Source organism: Gymnoscopelus braueri (genome assembly GCF_963280865.1).
Source record: "Gymnoscopelus braueri genome assembly, chromosome: 1".
Taxonomy (NCBI): Eukaryota; Metazoa; Chordata; class Actinopteri; order Myctophiformes; family Myctophidae; genus Gymnoscopelus; species Gymnoscopelus braueri.
In genome coordinates this window covers 43927683-43949818 of record NC_137603.1, presented here as the reverse complement: position 1 = coordinate 43949818, position 22136 = coordinate 43927683, and the positions used below count along the sequence as shown (strand labels likewise).

General features: G+C 42.1%; 1 pseudogene across 1 annotated transcript; it reads right to left on the bottom strand.

The window, feature by feature from the left end:
- Positions 1–8762: 8762 nt before the first annotated feature.
- LOC308088747 (general transcription factor 3C polypeptide 3-like) lies at positions 8763–20894 on the bottom strand (annotated as a pseudogene). Its single transcript, XR_013935135.1, has 14 exons — positions 20802–20894; positions 20041–20137; positions 19090–19445; positions 18581–18704; positions 18060–18246; positions 17171–17336; positions 16380–16527; positions 15675–15843; positions 15407–15507; positions 14239–14410; positions 13126–13328; positions 11675–11776; positions 9083–9145; positions 8763–8849 (listed from the first exon to the last, which is right to left on the bottom strand). The product of XR_013935135.1 is annotated as a general transcription factor 3C polypeptide 3-like (transcript).
- Positions 20895–22136: the final 1242 nt, after the last annotated feature.

Here is a 22136-nt window from a genome sequence, read left to right as displayed (position 1 = left end):
ATGAAATATATAAGACCATTGGAGTTTGGAAGAGTATGAAAGATGCTTCTGAACATGTAATCTACTGCGGGTTTGACCAATTCAAATACTCAATTTGAATTCAAATAATAATATCTTAAAGCTGCACCATGTAACTTTCCTGTTCTACCCCGGAGTTGAACCAAGGTCTCCTGCGCAGCTGCTGACATTTTTACCAATGAGCTAATAGAGCCTGCCTGCTTGCTCAGGGGAGAAATTGAATTTTGACCATCAGGTCAAACTTTGTGTCAAATGGATCATCTCAAAGGTCGTGTCAAACTTAGACACAGGATCTAAAGGTCTCAAAAGCGCAGGGCAGCTACCAGCCCAATTGTACAAGTTGTATTAACATACTCTACCATACAGATTGGACAAAATAAAAATGTATTCACTAAAGACATTTCATAATAGAGCTTTAATATTCATCATTACTGGAAGGCTCGACTTGTTGCTTATTTGGATCTACAAGATCACAATGCATTGCATAGGAACGCGTTGTGGGCTTGTAGTGTAGATAGTCTATTTTTGATGCACACAACTAATTATAAATCATCCTTTAGAGAAAGCCAAGAGTTAGAGGAAAAACATGCTGGATCCCATGGAATCCAAATGGCTGAAGTCAGTCATGGCGACTGAGAAAGCCGATCTACAAGCTGACAACTGAGCTTGAGGATCTGCCATTTTCTTTGTCAGAGTTGACGATATAGTAATCTCAAGCAAACAAGAGGTTACCTATTTGGCCTGTGTTCTTTACAACAAACTGACAGGTGAAAAACAAATGGCATTAAAAGTGATCAAGAAAGTCAATCAAAGAACAAGATTTGTGTGCATAATTTCCTCTTTTGTCAACAAAAGTGCTCTCAAGACTCTAGCAGCTAGAGTCTCTAGAGACTCTAGCTGGAGCGTCGCTCCAGCTAGAGTCTAGCTGGAGCCCTCATTCAATGCCATTTTGATTATGCTTGCGGCTCTTGGTTCCCCAACATATCAATGTTACTACCTCTCAAAACAAACTGATACTACCTTAAGCCAATGACCCACCTAATTCCAACACACTTTGCTAGTTTGGGATGGCCCAGGGTAGAAGACCGGATTAAGCAAATATCAATAGGATTGGTATTTAAGATAGTCAAGGGACAGTGCCCTCAATACCGGTCTAACTTCTCCAAACCCACAACACTAGAGGGATCGACGCAACAAATTATGAGCTTGTAAATTGACAATTCTTGCTAGATGATGATGGATTGCATTGATGTGGAAAAAAAAAACACCCGTGGTATCCTTTAATTTTCACTCGCACTCATTCAAGGGCTATATTCAAGTCTCCCCGACAGCATGTCGTTGCTGTCGGGGAGAAACCTCTTATCTCCATATTCTAACTTTTTGTGTCAAATTGTGGTAAATTAACACCCTACTTGATCATACTACAGAGTCACAGAAAAGAATCAAAAGTAGCAGATCCACAAACTTGCAACACAGGTGAATTAGGCGAGTATGAATAAACACTATTTTATGTGATAATGTGCACAGTGCACACTATATCATTTTATTTAAGTATTTAAAAGAGCACAAAGTAAGTTTCTTACTCTGTAGTCTGTATTATGGATGAAGACAGTACCCAGTCAACTGTGCTCTTTAGATACAGCAATAAAATGATCGAAAAAGAAGAGATCAGAAAGTGTGTGATGTCTACTTTCACTTTCCCGAACTGATTAGTTACAAAGACCGCAATAAATCTGTGTGACCTCTCCTTGTTCGATATACTCCTTGGCCTCTTCTCTCCTCGCATGGTTTTGACCATAGACACACACGGGCTGACACGGGCGCCTACAAATTCACGCCCACTTTTGACACAGCGCCGCTACTCGAGGTCCTTTAGAACGATGAACTGCAGCTCTCAATGCAATCTCTATGAGAGGCATTGTAAAATACTGTAATTTCACTGGTTAACTACTGAGGCTGTAGCGATTTTTTTTGTGTTCTAATAAAGTGTCCCATTTGTTTGATTTGTCCTTTTTAATGTGACATACCTGCCATCTCAATATACAACCCACAATATACTATAATATTCTCCATCAGTGTATCAAAGTTCTAGCATCTGAAATCTAAGGTTTAAGTGGTCGCATGGTATATACGTCACGGACGCATCCCATGAGGTTTTCAATACCCAGATACGTTTGTGTCTCTCATGTATCATTTTTATAGGCTATTTATTAATTATCCGAACAGCATCTCACAAGACTATTTGTATATTAATACTAACCTGGAGTATTCACTAAGTAGTTGAAAATGTCGGGATATGTCACTCCTCCATTTAGTTGGGTTATTTCCCCAACTTTCATTTCAGTTCGATTCAGGCAAGTTAATACAACAACGGTAAACCCACACGTTTTAATTTGTCATGTACCGTCGGAGCTCCGTGGTGGGTAGAAAATTAATATAAGCCTATGAGATGTTCAAAATATAGAAATATGAACAAAGTCAGTCGGGATTGGGATGAGAATTCCCCACTTCAGAGTGGACGCTCGGCGCTCGTAAAGACAGTGATGTCACTGAAATGCGACTACTGTGTCTGTCTGCCGTCTACCCTCTGCTGTGTTAACATTATGGGTAACACATAAAAGTGGCAAAATAAATGTGAAACACATCAACTATTAAGAAAACAAGAAGATATGTTGACAAAGACACTGCATACATTTGGAAACATATTTTTATTTAAATCAATATCATCTCCAGTTAATGTAGGATAATTTTACAAGTAGGCTAACTCTTATATCCTCTCATAGGGAATGCATTGGCAGCTGCAGTACATCGTTCTAACGGACCTCGACTGGAGGCGCTGTATCAAGAGTGGGCGTGAAATTTGCAGTTCCTGTGTTGGTCTATGCATCCTCAGTGAGAGGAACTGAGATGCAAGGAAAAGATGCAAGTGAAGGAAAGGAGGATACAATTAAGAGACATGGGTTTGGGTCAAAGTGTTACCTCTGTCTGTCTGTGTGACTGTCTGTCTGTCAGTCTGTCTGTCAGTCTATGAACGGGGGCAATAAGCAGACAGATAATGAGCTGTCGATCAACATTCAGTGATGTGGTCTGAACACAGAGCCAAGCAAGGTGAGAGGGACGAGGGCAAAGGAGGAAGAGATACAAGGAGAACATATTTTATAGTATAAGTAAACCAGTCAGTTAACTGGTCGATAGAGAGATAGATAGAGAGCTGATGGAGGAGGAGGAGAGAGGTGGTTAAGAGGAGGGATTAAGGAACAAATCAAGAGATTTGAAATGTGGGACGTATAGAAGAGGCAGGACACAGAGCAGTCCGCAGAGAAGACACAAAAGACACAAAAGACTGAGACTCTGACACACACACACAACCCCCAAAAAAACAACCCTGGACACAATGACGGATAGCAGAGCCTTCTGAAGTTCCTGCAGGAGCTGTGATTAATGTGAGCGATTTACAATGACAACCGGCCTTCCGTCACATTCCCTCGTCACAACTTCTACAAAGCTTCTTTTGACAAGCTATGACGACAACAGTAAAAGCATTGGTTCTCAAAGAGGGGTATGGGGGGGGGGGGTTCCAGCTAGGGGGGTCCCCAGTAAAAGTAGCTAACATAGCATCACAATCATTTTAACCTTTTATACGTTAGCTATTCAAAGATAACAGATATACAAGCTCATTTAAGCGCGGCACCAAGTGCTGCTATGAGCTTGTAGCTATTTTTCAAAAATCTTGAACATTTTAAACACAAATCTTTGCTTTTGGGGGTCCCAGGCACAACATATTTTCTAATAGGGGTCCGAGACGTCGCCTTTTACAAAGAGAAATGTTTTACATTCATTATCTCAGTTTATTACACGGCTTGGTTGAATGCTCGATTCTGATTGGTCAATCATCGGTCATTATTTCTGGATAATGACCGATGAGCTCAATAAGACCGCTGTGTAATCAGAGACTCAGAACACCTGCTCATATCAACCTGCGCTGCTTGGTTTTATGCTTTATCCAACATGACAGCCATGTAAACAAACAAACAATGTAATTTACAACTAAACGTTGCTCTCAAGAATGTTTTTGAAAACATTTGAAGTGAGAAATAGACGATGCAATGACCGAAAAGACATTCTATTTGATCCTCTACACTTCCTTGTTTATCGTGGCGCAACAACGGGGGAATACCAAAACACTCGCCCCAAAACACAGTCGCCCCGGGGCAAATACAGCGGTATTACAGGCAAATCCAGCGGTATATAGAATGGGGGTGAGTGTGTCTTCCCATTACCTTATGGAATACTCTCATTTGTTTTCCGAGGCGAACTTGTCCGCCCAGCCCAATACTTATGGAATACTTTCATTGCCGTAAGCAAGGAAGTACGTTTTGTTGTTACTTTTGAGTAAATTTATTTATTTATGTATTAAGTAGCCGTGTAATAAGCGGGATGATGTATGGGGATGTAGTCATTATTGAAATTTAACCTTTCAATAATGACTTCAGGGTGACTTCAGGGTGATAATGCACCTCGGCTCCGCCTCGGTGCATTATCACCCTGTCGGGCCCATACATTATCCCTTGCTCAATGGCTCCTCATGGTCTAAACGAAGAGTTTGACATCAAACCATTCTTGTAACTTGTCTTGTCTTTTTAATATTGCGCTTTGTCTTTATTATGTATAGCTGACTGTGTATGACTCTCTGTATAGTTCAGGGAGCTTTGCTTTTATACATAGTGGACAGGTATTTTGTATGGGGCATGGACACTTGATATCTGTGGGTATGTGTGTGTATATATATATATATATATTATTTTAATGTCTTATGTATCTGCTCACTCTGGCACAGACTGTATTTGTAACCTAATTGTATGATTTGTGATTAATTCCAAATTGGGGCGTTGTCCCCAGGTGTCCTCATTCATAGATTGATGTGAGCTCTGCCCACTATTCCCCTTATACACCTGCCTTTTCAAACGCTGTTCAGTACACCTGACGAAGAACACAGAGGCCGCCCGAAACGTTATGTATGTTTTTTATACCGCTGCATAAATAAATATATTTTTCTGGGAGCATTAAGACAGTGTGCAGACCTTCTCCCTCTCTACAAACATGAGATGTGTGACACTGCAGAGGCACCATACCTTATGGTGGGGATTTCTATGTCCATCACTGAAACAACACAGAACAAAATATAGACTGTTTTCTGTAACTTCTAATTAACCACACGAACCCCATAGCCTCCTTAGTCTTGTAATTGGGCAAAAAAAAATCGTCTGACATTCAGCAAAAATTGCCGATCTGCAAGCTCGTGACCCGTCACATTGCAACGTGTTGTGAGCTTGTAGATCGGCTATTTTCTGGTAAGAGATTTGGTGTAGAGGGGAAAAAAGGAGGGGGCCCTGGGGGACTCCAGTCAACGAGGGTTTAAAATGGTTAATGATAAAACAAAAAGAAGTCCTGCCTACCGTTAGCCTTGGCCCTTGAGGGTGTCATCTCTTCTTCATCCAAAAGGTGTTTCCTTCCATTCAGAAATTCCACTAAAATTGAAACATGAAACCAGATCAGTTATTTGGTTCAAATAAGTCAGACACCAGATCTGCTATTAGAAGGTTCACATTTCAACATCATGCACTTGTCTCTAATTGCCCCACCAACAAGTGCAAACGTAGCTACCACATTAACAAAGTACAAAGTAGACTGTCATTCAAAATGTGATGATTATAATGTGCTTTACAACATCCCTCTCTGTAGAATGTAATTCAACTTTTATAATCAAACTTTAAAAAGTAACTCATCAGCAATAAAGTCTGCATCATGAATCATGATAGTGCTTACATACATCTTTATTTTTGAAGGGTGTTTTGTTCTTCTCAAATAACCTAACTAAGGATCTGTAGACAAAATATTGTACTATTTACTCCACTATGAATAATTAAAAAACTTCAGTTACTTTGTATATCTTGATTATTATTACAAAACATACATTGACTACTTCAGACCACTTCAATGCATCGCGATGCATTGTGAGCTTGTAGATCTGCTATTTTCAAAGATTTTTTAATACATTTAAAAACTTGTGAAATGGGATAATGTGTACTTTTTCTGCATAATGTGTACTTTTTACTTTTGGTACTTTAAGTACATTTTGGAAGTAAACTTTGAATTCCAGACTTTTACTTAACAGAGTATTTTTTCTATATTCCAGTACTGATACTTTTACTTAAATAACCTGCCAAAATTTTGTGAGCAGTGGGCTAGTGCAGTGGGCTAGTGGGTATGCAAGTCCACAATATGGTCACATATTTTGTCACAAAAGTTCACTGTATCACCGATTCACTGCAGAGCTAGCAGAACTGATATTTAATGGACAGATGCTTGCATTGCGTTGGTGGCGCGGGTTATTAAATAACATAATAACATTATAATAACTGTGTGAATATGAACTTTTACCCCAGGGATCATGCAGGCACGTCCACTAATGATTACGAACAAGAAACCTTTCTATATCATAGAAAGGTTCTGTTTAAAACTGAATCCATTTGAATGTTAGCATTAGCAAATTAATGCTACAATCTGGGTATCCATTTGTAAAAATGTATTGATATATTCAACTCTAAGTTTGCCTTCTTCTAATATTAAAACAAAACAAGAACATGATTTACTCTTGTTTTAATGAAAAAAGCATCTATCCCGTCGGCAGTCAGTCATCCAATCACGATACGACGCGACTCGCCATCATATCCTGATTGGCTGACTGCAATTTAAACGCTAAGGATTTATGCATCTTCTGTCAGCCAATCATATCATGGGGGTCGCGCACCTAATTTGCATATGCACCTGTATAAAAGCGCAGCGGTTACCGCTCAGCGTCGTTATCGTTCCTGAGCTGAAAGAGGGTTCCTTTGCATCAGAGATGGTTGAACCGATTGTCCACCGTCAGTTGAGCGCCTACCCTTCCTACATCATGGAGGACACGGCCGTTTCTCTTCACCACTACCTGCTGATGAGGAGGAAGATGAGAAGAGGGAGAGGAGGAGACAGAGGAGGGAGGAGAGGAGGGAGAGGAGGAGAGAGGACCATCAGGAGTTCCTTGAACGGACTGATCGGTTGCAGCTACAGTTGCTCCAAATCCAACAATACCTCTCCATGATAGTGGCGTAGGAGGAGGAGGAGGAAGAGTTGGAGGAAGGAGTCTGTCACTGCAGTGACCTTCAAACTTTATTTATAAAGCACATTTAAAACAACAAAAGCTGACCAAAGTGCTGTACAGGGTTGAGTAAAACGAAGCATCAACGCATCAATAAGCACCCATTGGCGCACAGACAAAAACAGTGCATTATTAGGACACAATAGCAGCAGATCAAGGACAATTAAAAGCCAAAGAGAATAAGACCTTGGCTTGGAGTTACATCTCCCACAACAACGGTCCTTTTAAGGGCCACCCAACTGTACACAAAAAGAGTGTGTAGCCTACACTAATAAACTACTGTGCGGTATGAAACTGCGGGGGTCCGCAGGGGGGCCGTAGCTGACATCCGTGAGTAAGAGCGGCGCCGGGTGAGCGGCAGCCAGCCGGCCTGGTGGGCTGCGGCCAGCGACAACTCTGGACTGGTCCGGCCCGTGGCCCCTAGCGGACCGAGGACCCACCGCGCAGTCATTGTCATTGTTGAGAGCGCATCGTTAAAGCACCCATATAAACGCTCACCTGACCTCCACACACAGACACATATGAACCAGACTCACTGAGAGTCCAGACAAACAACAAACTCATGATTTGAACTAGCTATTATATATAAATAAATAGGCTGTTAACTTGTTAACATGGCCAGAGAGAACACTCAGCACACAGTTAAAGCGCCCAAAATAAATCACTTGTGACACTTGAAACCCTCAATGTGATGATGGGCGGCGGCGCCGTAACGCGCGGCTTTGAGCTGAGGAGCACCGTGGATGTGCATCATGCATCATGTCCATACATAGCACTCACATCACATGGACGTTATTACAACGTTCAAACCGATCAACCATTACTGTGCTCAAATCAAATGTCCTCCTGATCTATTAGCATATAGCTTGGCTGAAACAATGGTAAATGAGGCGGGCTTCACGTGGCTTCAGTCTGACAGAGACAGATGAAGATCAAAAGAGCAGCGCTCCTTTCCAAAAGTTCAACCGTTTCAAGCTTGAAGCGCCCAGCACGGTGAGCGCCCGGGCTCAACCCAGTACCAAGCGATGGGCACCGGGTTCAGCGGGGGCAGCGCGGGGGGCGGGAGCGCGGTGGTGCTGAGAAGCAAATGCCTACTTTTGTAAGGAGCGTCGTTACATAGACATGTATTGCTGTGGCAGGCTGGTGGCTTGGCGCTGCCAGCTCAAAGGGCTTTCTCAGTGGACACGGCGTGAAATGGTTTTAACCCTCTTTTGAAGCTTTTATTGTTTTGTTTAACTACATTCCTTACATGGTTGTTGATCTTGACCCACATCTCAAACTGTTACTCAAAGTTGACCTGAGCGACCGAAATCAGATTAGAATAGGACCGTGTGGAGTGGACTCGACATACTTTAGCTGCTAGGCTACAACCATAGTTATAATATATCTACATATATACCTATAGATATCTATACTGGATACAACCAGGACACTACGTTTCTACTAGAAAGATTAGACTTACCAGAGACTGCATCGGGTTCTTCCTAGGCTCATAAGATCCAATCCTACTGATCTTATCCGGTTTGGAAATCCATGCAAACCACCGCTACGGGCTCAGAAAGGAAACCAATGGAACCACAAGGTCTCTGAGCTGGAGGTCTCCATCGAGCGGCTCATCCTTCAGGGCTACATCCTGTAGGAAAAAAAAGCGCCTCGCTATTCCTGTTTGATCCAGGCATGGACGTAACTTTTCCACCTACAACGTTTTAAGTTTCCCCAGGAGAGACCGATGTCCTCTCACCGGTTCCATCCCAGGCTCATCGGATGGATTTCATTGGGGGAACGGTCGGATAACAGAAAAGGTTCCAGGGGTCAGTCGGTAGAAAGCGTCCCGCCAGTCTAGCTCCAATCCGCCAAAGGTCTCACCACGTCGTCGTGGTTCAGCTCCACCCGGAGACAAGCGTCCTCCTTTGTGTCTAGTCCTGTACCCTGAGCCTCAGACCTTACAGAGCATTTCCATCTACTGCTGATATTATCACAACAACTTCAGCTGCTGTTAATCCGCTAGATCTAGACCCCAGGCCCAGAGCTTCTCAATCACCAATCCTAATGCTAATGCTAGCTCTCCGAGTCTGAGCCCTATGGTCTGAGCACATCCAGCGTGTTAGCCAAGTTTCCTTCAAAGTTGTCCTGCTTTAACAGCAAGGAAAACAGCAAGCCTGTAATTCCAATACTAGGTTATTCCTTAAATTCACCCCGGGACCATCACTGTAACCTATTGTCTCCCTGGTGGAAATATAACATAGAGCTTATTTCATCTCTGAACTCTGGTTGACCTGCGTCCTTCTAAGTATATTCATACAGCATGTGACACGGGGTCGAATGACGTCATGGATAGGTAATGTCACAGGAGAGTCCAAACTAACAACAACAACACACACACACACACACACACTCACACTCACACACACACACACACACACACACACACACACACACACACACACACACACACACACACACACACACACACACACACACACACACAATACTTGCTAAATGTCAAATAGACCCCTCTAGTGATTAATTCGTGGCTCACAGGCAAGTGAGACATGTTTTTGTCTCCGCCGAAGGTGGAGAATATGTTTTCGCTTTGTGTGAGCAAACATTGTTAGCCAAGCTAACATTGGGCAAGCTCCACGTGACACGTGTCAATTTGTTGACACCAATGCCTCTGATTGGCTAGAGGGACGCGTGACGAAATAAAATTCTATAAATAGGTGTGTCACTTCAAAAAGCCCCTACTTTTTGAAGTGAGGTAAAACAGGACCAATCAGACTTGATTGGAACAGTACCTTCAGTAAGTCCAAGTCACCCGTCTGTGCGTGTGTGTTTCCCTCTGAGAACACCTAACATTGGTCAAGCAAAGGCGCAGAAGGCCAAAGCTAAGAAAGCATACTCATCTACATTTGTAACGTAGAAGAGGACTAGAGTTGAAATGATCCCACAACAAAGCCGAACTCTTAATACGTGTCAATATGTTGACATCAATGTCTCTGATTGGCTAGAGGGACGCATGACGAAATACAATCCTATAATAAAAAGGTGTGTCACTTCAAAAAGCCGTTTACGTTTTTGAAGCGAGGTAAGACAGGATCAATCAATCTTGATTGGAACAGTATCTTCTAGTCCAAATCACCCGTCCGTCCGTGCGTGTGTGTGTCCCTTTGAGAACACCTGACATTGGTCAAGCAAAGGCGCAGAAGGCCAAAGCTAAGAAAGCATACTCATCTACAACAGTAACACAGAAGAGGACTAGAGTTGAATTGATCCCACAACAAGACCGAAATCTTAATACGTATTAATATGTTGACACCAATGCCTTTGATTGGCTAGAGGAATGCATGACGAAATACAATTCTATAAATAGGTGTGTCACTTCAAAAAACGTTGTGTCCCTCTGAGAACACCTAACATTGGTCAAACAAAGGCGCAGAAGGCCAAAGCTGATCAAACACACCAATCAACTGCTGAAACTGTTCAAGACAATGAAGATGAAGAAGACAGACAAGTATTTGAATAGGTAAGACAGGATTAATCAGGAACAGTACTGGCGGAGACTTGTGCTCCGAGGAGCACATTTTCTAGTTTCTCATGTTTCTGCATCACGTTTGACAATCATTTTGTCCTAGAAAGACCGGAGGCCCACCTAAATGTAGGCTACATTGAGATTTAACATTTAAATGACTTAAAATATTGTCCGCCAAAGTGCTGAAATGGACAACAATAAACACCTCAGGCGTCTGCTTTTGTTGGATTAAATTGGCTTGGTTTACCATAGCAGTAAACATAACAATTTATAACAAGTAAGACGCGCGAACGCTGGAAGCGAACGCAGCTCGAAAATATTGTGTATTTACGGACTTGTAATCCGTGTTATTTCACCGTGATGGGGAGAGAACATTGACATTGTGTGTGTGTGTGTGTGTGTGTGTGTGTGTGTGTGTGTGTGTGTGTGTGTGTGTGTGTGTGTGTGTGTGTGTGTGTGTGTGTGTGTGTGTGTGTGTGTGTGTGTGTGTGTGTGTGTGTGTGTGTGTGTGTGTGTGTGTGTGTGTGTGTGTGTGTGTGTGTGTGTGTGTGTGTTGTGTATTTACAGACTTGTAATCCGTGTTATTTCACCGTGATGGGGAGAGAACATTGACATTGTGTGTGTGTGTGTGGCTTCGCCACGCCTCCTTCCGCGTTCGCAATAATCCTTAGGGGTCTATTTCATTAAAGCATTAATACAGGAATGACGATATGTTGCATATGGCAGTATAGATGTTAGACAAGGAGAGCGAGCATAAGAGGAAACAGACAAGAAAATGGCTACTTTTAATAGCTATAGAGAGAAAGTGTTCACCACCAAAATATATATTAAAATGTTCATATTAAGGACTTCCAACAATAATGTGCACTACATGTACCCAAGAGTTTTAGAGATACTAGTGTGGTTGAGATGCTGTGCTTGTGCGTTACCTTCAGCAGCATGGCCAGCATGGTGAGCATGGTGTCTATGTTCTCCTGTATTTTGCCCTGAGTCTGCAGCAGAGTGGAGCGTTGAAGTAGCAGCTTCAACTCCTGCAGTGGTGGAAAGAGTAACACAACCACATCACCTCAGTCAAAGTATGGATACTCCATGACGAATAAAACTCATTCCATTTTCTAAAGTCAAAGTAGGCCTACAGTACAGATAGCCCATGTCAAATAATACTCAGTTCATTCCTACTCGAGTCAATGTATACATAGTACCACAAATCAAGGGTGCCTGCAGGTATCAGGAAGTAAAATATATAGTTAGATTTTGTAGTTTTTATCATATTTGTTTTCATTCAGTTTATTACTATTAGTATAATTAGTATTTTAAATTTTGGTATAATTACCAGATTTCAAATTATTTTGAAAATATTCAGACTTTCAGGTGATAAGCACCTCAGAATTCTCTGCATCTCCGGCTGATATTTCTGTCAGCGTTTGAGATATTTTTTCCCACGGTATATTTTCATCTAGACTTGTCAAACCAATTCCTGCTTTGAATTACAATCACGCAACCTTTACAAAAATGAATGCAGAGAGAATTTCCACTGTGCTGGATTTCTAAAGAAAATCTGAAAATCATCATCTACTTGTAGAAACTTGAATCCTGCTGGATAGGTAATCCAGCAGGATTCAAGTTTCTACAAGTAGATGATGATTTTCTGATTTTCTTTAGAAGTCAGCACATTGCTGTGTTATTTCACATAACGAACACATTTACAGAACTTCTAATGCACTGATGTAGTGTCACTGTGTCAGTGATGGGCAAACTGAGGTTTTCTGAACCTCTGAACCTTTTCAGCCAATTGTATTGAGAATGGGTTCATTACTCAAAGCTTGAATTAAAACAAGCTGTAAACATGATTGTCATCTACTGGTGAAATGGGTGTAGTGCAGTCAAATGAGGCAGAAAACTGCAGGTCTGCTGCCCCTCTTATTTCTTTTAAAAAACAACTAAAGACAACTTTCTGTTTGCTGCTGCCTTTGATTGAGTTATTATTTATTTTTTCTCTTTTCTTTTCTACTCTGCACTATAACGGTATCTATTCATTTCTACTTTTGTTTTATGCATCCTAATGTTATTTTATAGTGTTATTATTGTGTTTCCTTTGCTTGATGTGTAAAGCACATTGAATTGCCTTGTTGTTGAAATGTGCAATACAAATAAAATTGCCTTGCCTTGCTGCATTACCCGAGTTTGAAAAACTCTACAAAAAAGATTTAGATTGACTGATCTTGATTTACTGATTGATTTGTTTACATGGTTACAAATGGATATTATGTTATTATATACAAGGCAGAGAGTGTGCTTGGGGTCATGTGACAAGGGAGTGTGCATGTGTGATGGAGGATTAAATGTTTAAAGGGATTTTTTGTGATTGCAGGAAAGGTACCTGCTGAGTGGCGGAGGAGTCCTGGGCCAGTGTGTCAGGGTCATACATGGGTTCCAGAGCCTTCAGAGCCATTTCTGGACGCCCCAGCTGCTGCTGCAGCGTAGACAGGCAGAGACGGGCTTCAAGGTGCTAGGGGGCCATCTGCACAACCTTGTTGTAGCTCTCTGCTGCGTTCTCAATATGACCTAACGCCTTCAAACACTCTGGGAAGAGAGAGAGAGGGAGATCAGTTTTGTTTTTCTTTTTGTCTTTTCGTCTTTACATGGGTCTATCAATCCATCTAGACGTGCATCATAGCCACAGTTCTACGTTTTCTGCACACCATGCTGTGCGGAGTCAATGCATGTACTGCAGAGCTCTGTCTTGCATGGTGACAATCCCTTGATGCAACCAGAAGTTTACTACATATATTTCACTTTCCAATTATTAAATAGACCCCCTCACATTTATATCCAAGAATGCATTTTTTCCTCCCTATTTATATTTCCTCATAAATCATTAGAAAGTAGACTCAACAGGCTCAAAATCTCCAGCAATAAACAGGTCCATTACTGCCTGCAGTGATCTCCGTTGCCCTGCCTGTGTTCAGCTGTGTAATATTGTTTGAACACTGTGGGAAAGAGGGAGAGATGTTTCAGTTTCATATCTGTTGATTTCGTGTTTCTGATGATTTCTACTGACTGACACAGCGCTGTGTGGTTGTCAAGGCATTTTCAAGCTCCACATACAGTACTTAACTCATGTAGTAGAATTAACTACGAATTAACAAATTCATATCATGTTGTACCGCTATATCATCTGTCGGGTGGGAATCTCATATGTCCAAAACTTTACTTTTTAGGATTCAAATTTGAAAATAGTAGATCGACAAGCTCAAAATGCATCGCTTCGAGCCACGTTTGGATCTGCTACTTTTGAGTGACGCTGTAGTACAGTATAATCAAGTAGGGCGTTAATTTACGGAAAAACACATAGGAGGTTTCTGCCCGACAGCAATGATGTGATTGTGTGTGTGTGTGTGTGTGTGTGTGTGTGTGTGTGTGTGTGTGTGTGTGTGTGTGTGTGTGTGTGTGTGTGTGTGTGTGTGTGTGTGTGTGTCCGTGTGTGTCCTACCAGCGTGTCTAAGCCAGACCACAACCAGGTTGTATTTGACAGATGTGACCAGGGCAGAGAGGAGTGGCAGGGCTGAGGTATACTGGCCCTCCTCCAGATAAGCTTCAGCTACGTCCAGATACAGGCCTCCTACCTCCTCTGGACTCTGCTCCATTAACTCTGTCAGCAGTGCCTATGAGGAGGAATAGACACAAGTATAAATACAGATACAGATACAGGCACACTATGCTTAGATTTTACTTTTTGCCAGTAGCCAGCCAGGCTAGTCACTTAGAATGTGTACTAGCTGGGGATGCAGTTACTACTAGTCTTGTTATGTACTGGTAGATTTCAAGCTAACTAATAAGAATACAAATAATAACTTTATTTATATAACATGTTTCTTATCAATGTTACATGCTTAGACAAGGGCAAACAATGACATGTCATGTAGTCAAATAAATTAACCAACCTAAAAACTGTACAATAAAAATAGAGCAGAGGGGTTTTACACAAATGGTACCTTGCACATTAATCAGGAAACAGTGTTGTGGCCTTGGATTACCTGGGAACTGTGTTTAATGCGTTGTGCTTGAACTGAACTGTTGTGAAATAACCTGAACTGAACTTTCAATATATTGTGTCTGTGTGTGTGTGTGCAACGGTGTGAATTAATAGGGTGAGTAGGGAAGAGTGTGGTGCTAACCACGAACACTTCAATACATGTTATGTAGTGGTTACTGGTTAAGAATGAACATTTTGTCAGGTGAAAAGCCGGACTATTTTGTATTTAACTATTGTGATATCACTCAAATTGAGAAGAAGTTTCACTTTGTATTCAGTCCGTCATACCATGAGTTGCATCAGAAATTATTTTTAAAGTGTCAAACCTCAGATTTGATAGTCAGTGATGCAGAGAGACTTCAATGGCTTTTTGAACAAAAGGTATTTGCATTTGGAATAAGCGAACAAAGAGAACATAATTCGATATGATATTATACTGGCTCTTGTGTAATTTTCTTTGTCTAAATTGTGCTTATCGTGCAGCTTTCAATTATTGAGAGTTTTGTCAAATTTGTTAAATTATGTTTTTGGTGTCTTATAATACCATTAGGAATGGGTCTTGGGACAATCCATGAAAATAAGAATTAATTCTTTCTTTCATTCATTCATTCATTCACAGACTTACTTCCAGGGGTTTGAAGATCTGCTTGTGTATTAGACAGACCATTAGTTTGGCCCTGATGTCCACCGCCACAGTGTCTGGTATCTCCACCTCCATTATTTCACCTGGAGATCGGTATATATATTTTCATACCAACAGTGTGTCCAGTTAATGTTTATTTTGAATTGAAGAAAACTACAAATGCAATCCCAACCCCAAGGCGGTTGCTTCGCACGTTGCTGGAGTTATAGCACAGATAACTTGAACTGTATATACACTGAGGGCCACTCACCAAGAAACTCTTCTTTTACCACTTCTTCTTCTGTCGTTGGCTCCGTGGCCTCCTTCTCCTTGTCCTTCTCCTCCTCCTCCTCCTTCATACTCATCTGCTCCATCTGCACTGATGTGTCTGCTGTACTTTCATCCCTCACCAAGACTATACCACAGAACTGGACCAGGATCTAGGGAAAACACGCATAATTTCAGACACTTCAAGTATACATGCTCAAGCAATTTTCCAAGTAGTAGTTTTTTATATACAATAGAACACTCGCGCACGTCTCTAGACATCTCCCAACAGGACGTGCGGTTCAATGCAAGAACAATTTACAAAAAGTAACCTTCAAAAGAAGGGACCGCAAACTCCTCAAATGTAGGATGACTTGCTTTATTGATGCAGTGATGCACAACACGTTTTGCTATCACCTGAGGAAGCATCAAGCGAAACGCATTGTGCATCACTGCATCAAAAATGCAAGTCAGCCTGCATTTGAGGAGGGTGCGGTCCCTTCTTTTGAAGGTTACTTTTTGTATTACTTAGTTGTTTTATATGTTTTATTATATTTGCATGCAGAAGCTAAATATTTGAATATTCGGATGAACATTCCAGTTTGCTTCTCTGTCACCCACATACATACACACACACACACACACACACACACACACACACACACACACACACACACACACACACACACACACACACACAAGGTGTTACCTGCATGGCCTTGCTGTGTTGGTGGTTGGCAATGAACAGCTCGGCGGCCATGTTGGTGAGCTCATCGGTGATGAGGTCAGGGTGTCTGCCCAGGGCCTCGTCCATCACGCCCAGTGCCGACGGCAGATCATTACTCTCATAGTAACTCCTGTGCATGTGTGCAGACAGACACACAGGATTCAACTCCCAGAACATCTTGAAAATGTGTCACGTGCAACTAAATGCTTGATACACCAGGGAATCCCTGAAGCTGAAGTTAAATAATGACAGCTGAACAAGTGATACCTTTTGATGTCTTCAAAATGACACCAATACGGCACTTCTGGGTATTCTAAAACAGTGGTTCCCAAACTTTTTAGCTCAAGACCCAAAAGAGAAATTAGACGTTTGCCCGGGACCCAAACTAGAGAAAATAGCAGATCTACAAGCTCACAACGCGTCGCTTCGTGCCGTGTTGCGAGCTTGTGGGTCTGCTATTTTCACTACTTCTTAAACATTTTTTTTACATTTATTTACGGAAATTCAATTTTTTTAATTTTATTTATTAAATACTTTTTGGAAACATTTTGGAATTGTTTTTAATTGATGAAAAGTTGTGACGTTTTTTGTTTAAACTTTTTGAAATCTTTTGAAATAATATATGTATATATTTTTTTTATGTAGGAAACGAGAAGAAAGGGGATATTTACTCGCAACCCATAAAATTTGGTCCGCGAGCAAAACATGGGTCTCCTTCACGGCCCACTGTTTGGGGAGACTGTTCTAAAACATGTGTACGTGTCGCTCCTCACTTGGCCATGTCTTTGGACAGCTGGATGAAGTCTTGTCCGCTCTCCATCGGCAACAGCGACAGGATGCGGCGGTAGCCGTCCATGCACTGCTTGTGCTCTCCTAGCTGCATGTAGAGGTTGGAGCGCTCCCACAGGAAGCGCACGTTGGTGGGGTCGTACTTGATGGCTGTCGGGGGGTGGAGAGATTGAAATGACAATATGAGCAACTAACATTTAGTCGTAAGATGGTGTCCCATGCCAAAATTAGCCAATCTACTTGCTCACAACGTGTTGCAGTTGTAAGCTTGTAGAGCTGCTATTTTCAGGCATAAAGGAGTAGTTCCCCCCAAAAAGTGACTTATTTTCTATCAATTACACACCCCATGACGCCTTAAATTCAAGGGGAGTTTTTTCTGAGCCAATAATTTGATGTCCGGTGGAGTCTCCTACTGCCGATGACCCGGTCATCAAATGATTGGCCCAGGAATGCAACAAAAACAAAAAATAGAAAATAAGTAATTTTTTTGGGTGAACTACTCCTTTTTAAAGGAGAATTCCGGACATTTTAAGTGTTATCTTTGATGTGTCGTTACTCACCTACCGACGTAAAAAGTGGCGTTGTTTTTTTCCAGAGATTCCCCTGTCGTCATTTTTTCAACCCCCTCCGTTGTCATAATGGGAGCGCGTGGCTTAGGGAAATTCGTCTATTATAACCGATGCAAAGTTATTTTTTTCTCTACTACTACTCATTGTAGAGTCTCATGATAGTCAAATATGCGCTGAAAGTTCCTGAGAGGCTACCGCTAATGCCGAACGATTTAACACTGGTTGCTTGTTTCTCTACCTGGCAACACCAAGTTGCCAGGTTCTGGAGAGAATACCTTTAAGTGTGCACGTGCCTGTGACCTACCCTTGCCGTAGCAAACCACAGCCTGCCGCGTGTTGCCTTGCTCCAGAGACATCTCCGCCAGTTTGACCCACTCCTCGCAGTCGGTTGAGGTGAGCTGCGATCAGCCCAAACTGCAGCGCCTTGTCCACGTCCTCGTTGTCTTCATAGATCATGGCCAGGGTGGAGAAGGGCTCGTAGGCCAGAGGAGCTGAAGGAGGAAGCGTTAGGGGAGATATTAATCTGGCAGCTGATTTGGCAGCTTTTTATCTTATCTATTTAAATGAACACAGCGCAAAATAGCGGAAAAGGCTGATCTACAAGCTTACAACACGTGTTGTAAGCTTGTAGATCTGCTATTCCTGCTATTTCTGAAATATGTTTGAAAACGTATAAACATTTTTTTTGGCAAGGATTATGCAAAAAGAATTGCGATTAGGCGATTATGTAATAATTGTGACAGGCCTACAAGGGAAAGGGAAAAGGAATATGTGTGAATGCTAGCTATTTAGAATCACATCTCACTCACACACACAGTTCCTTACCCTGTCTGATAATCTCCATGCACATCACGATGGCATCGTCCTTCTCTCCTCGGGCATAGCGGATGTTGGCTTCACCCATCAGGCCCCGCAGAGCCCGGGGCAGCTTGCTGCGGTGACGACGCTCCTGGGCGGACACGCACACACACACACACACACACACACACACACATTGTACTTGATGACTTGAATACATAGGACCACAATGGAAACAAGCCCTCAGGGCGTTTTGTGTTATCCTTACCTCTGTACCTTTTGCAAACTGTTAATTAAGTATTCAATCAATCAAAAAAACACATACACACACTCATTGCATGAGTTCAAAAAATGTTCGTGATTCTCGTCTCTGTGAACTATCACTCGATGTCGTTTCTTTACTATGACTTAATATCGAATCATGACCCTCAGAAAACTGTTCACACTGTACACAGACACAACACAAATCATGAAAAGCAAGAGCGTGCTGCATACTTAACCTCCCCAACAACATCCACTCTCCTCCTCCCCCTCACCTTCATCATCTTCCTGTTCTCGCGGTTCAGCTCCATCTCCAAGGCGAACACATCCCCTACGCTCGGCTTCTCGGCCCCCTCCTCCTTCTCGGACACCTCCTCATCCTCGTCTTTGTCCTTCTTCTTCTTCTTCCTCCTGCTTCTCCCACCTGGCCTCTTCGCCCTACACACCACCTCCTTCTCCTTATAGTCCTCATCTTTTTCATCATCAACGTAGCTCATAGAGTCTGACTCGTTGTTGGCGTCCTCCTCCTCCTCCTCTTCCTCTTCCGAAGAAGATGGCTGCTGTATTCTGTCTTCCAACATGGAGGCGAAGGCCTGCTGGACCACAGGGCTGACTCCCTCCTCCACGTTACCTAGAGAAAGAGCACAGGAGAAGATTAGAGAAGAGAAGAATACGGAGAGAAATGAAAATAATGATAGGGAAGAGGTAATGAGAACAGAGAAGCGAAGCGAAGAGAAAATAATATCGGAGAGAGGAGATGTTTTTTAAGTTGCATAATGACACACACACACACACACACACACACACACACACACACACACACACACACACACACACACACATTATATTTAAAAACAACTTGCATTGTACCAAAGTGCTTTACAGGTCAGAACAAACAGCAAAAGAGAACAGTCAATAACAAAACAACACACAGACATAGTAGTCAAACAGTAGTAACACATAAGAAGCCCGGCAAACCTTCTTAACATCATAGGATAGTGCCAATTCATTCAAAGGCTTGTGAATATAGAAGGGTTTTCTAACAGCGAAGGGAATGCTATTCCATAGTTTAGGGGCTGCGACAGCAAAGGCACTATCACCCCTGAGCTTCAGTCTCGTTATCGGGACGGCCAATGTCCCCCTGCTGACTTGGACCTTCAACTACTACTAAAGTAGTCACTGCCCTCTAAAGAAACAAATATACACAAAATAGCTGGACTGGTTACCTGTTTGCCCAAGGCTTTGGCCAGAGGTTGTCGGTTGAGCGCCAGCCTCCTCCCCATCCTCCCCATTGTCATTACCTGAAGACTGTCTTTTTGATTCCTGCAACCAGAGAGAGAGACAGACTTGATGGAGAATTAATCACAAAATGTTAAGTGCACTGTGCTTATGAAACAATACTTTACAATTCAGTAATCGCATCTGAGAGAGAGAGAGAGAGAGAGAGAGAGAGAGAGAGAGAGAGAGAGAGAGAGAGAGAGAGAGATGTGGGGACACATCTATACCAGTGGTTCTCAAAGTGGGGCATGGCCGAGGGGACCCCCAGGGGTCCAGGGGGTCTCCAAGAAAATGTGTTGATACAGCATCACAACCATTTTAACCACTTTATCGATTTATACGTTGGCTATTCAAAAATAGCAGATATACAAGCTCACAGACAGCGCGTCACTTCATGCCACGCTGCGAGCTTGTAGATCTGCTATTTTTGAACATTTTTGAAAGATCTCGAAAATGTTTGGAAGATTTTGAAATATTTTAGCATTTCTTAACATATATCTTCTCTTCTGGCTCTTCAATTTGGGGGTCCTTCAACAAAAGTTCGACAACCACTGATCTATTAACCTGGAGTCACCAGACTTTCCACACACATACAACTCTGTATTACCACACCTTCTTCATGGTACATCATACCGTACTTCATGGCGTACACAATCTAGATCAAACTGACTGTACTATCATGATACACAGTTATTATATCATACTGTACCTTAGTCTCTCGTTCTTCTCTCCTTTTGTCGAACTCCTCGAACGTGATTCTTCCTTCCAGGTAGTGTATGAGTTCAGCGCTGAACCCAGACATGATGATTAATCCCCAGCAGACCGAGGTCTCTGCTACTTACTTCTCAAGAAAGCTAATGTTCACTTCTGAGAGATAGAATTAATCTAACTATTATAGCGTCGGCCGGGAGACGAACCCCAGACCCCAGACCCCAGCCAGGATCCGGAGGCGAACACGTTACCAGTAGGCTAATGAGCCGGACTCGCTACCGAGCAGCACCACAGCATGTTATAGCTTACACTATTACCAATACAACCAATAAACGTAGCCTCACGGCAGTGCACGTAGCTAGCAACAACGGCCTACCTTACACACAACGGTAGAAACGCATAAGAATAATGCACAATGCATAAATCTATGAGACTGCTGATTTATAATAAAGCCCCAATAGTTTGACAACAAGCTGTCGGAGCCACTTTGAAGAAGAACTACAACAGAACCATGTGACCTCCAACTACTTCAGGCTTAGATGGTTCGCTGTGATCAACATGAGGTGAGGTGCTGACATCTAGTGGTGACTAGCGACAAGGTACATAATAAACTACTATAGTGTCTGTGTCTCAGCCAAGGACCCCTCGGCTGAGAGAGAGATGAAGCAGGCAGGGACCCCATACTGTGAAATAGTGTTGCAGATTAAACCTTTTCATAGATTTCATAGATGGTTTCATAGACTTGTTTGACAGCACTATCATCAGTGTTGGATTGATGTTAATGTGTATTTTCAGACATTTAACCAAGTAAACCCTCAATACTTAGTAAACCTGACCTTTCACTCTGTACTCAGTCTGCTCTTTTTTTCCTCTACACTAAGCCTCTAAGCTCACAGCACAAGGCGTTGTGAGCTTGTAGATCTGCTAATTTTGGCAAAAGTTCTCCTCACAAAAGGGATTCTGGGGTTCAAGTGGTTAATGTAAAAAAAAACCTGTTGAAGACCTCTGGTGTAGAGGCATGGACATAGTCAAATTGAATTGTTGTGACTGTGCAAAATACGGTGTCAAATCTAAAGACATTTACCAATTGTATACACACCGATGATATCCTAAAACACATGGATATTCATTTGCAGTACATTACACAAAAGTTGTAAACAGTGCCAGTGCCAGTGGTGGAAAGTATTAGTATTTATACTCATTTTAACAGCTGTAAAGTATTTTTACTCACTTTAGCTGCTGTAAAGTATTTCTACTCACTTTAACAGCTGTAGAGTATTTTTACTCATTTTAACAGCTGTAAAGTATGTTTACTTATTTTAACAGCTGTAAA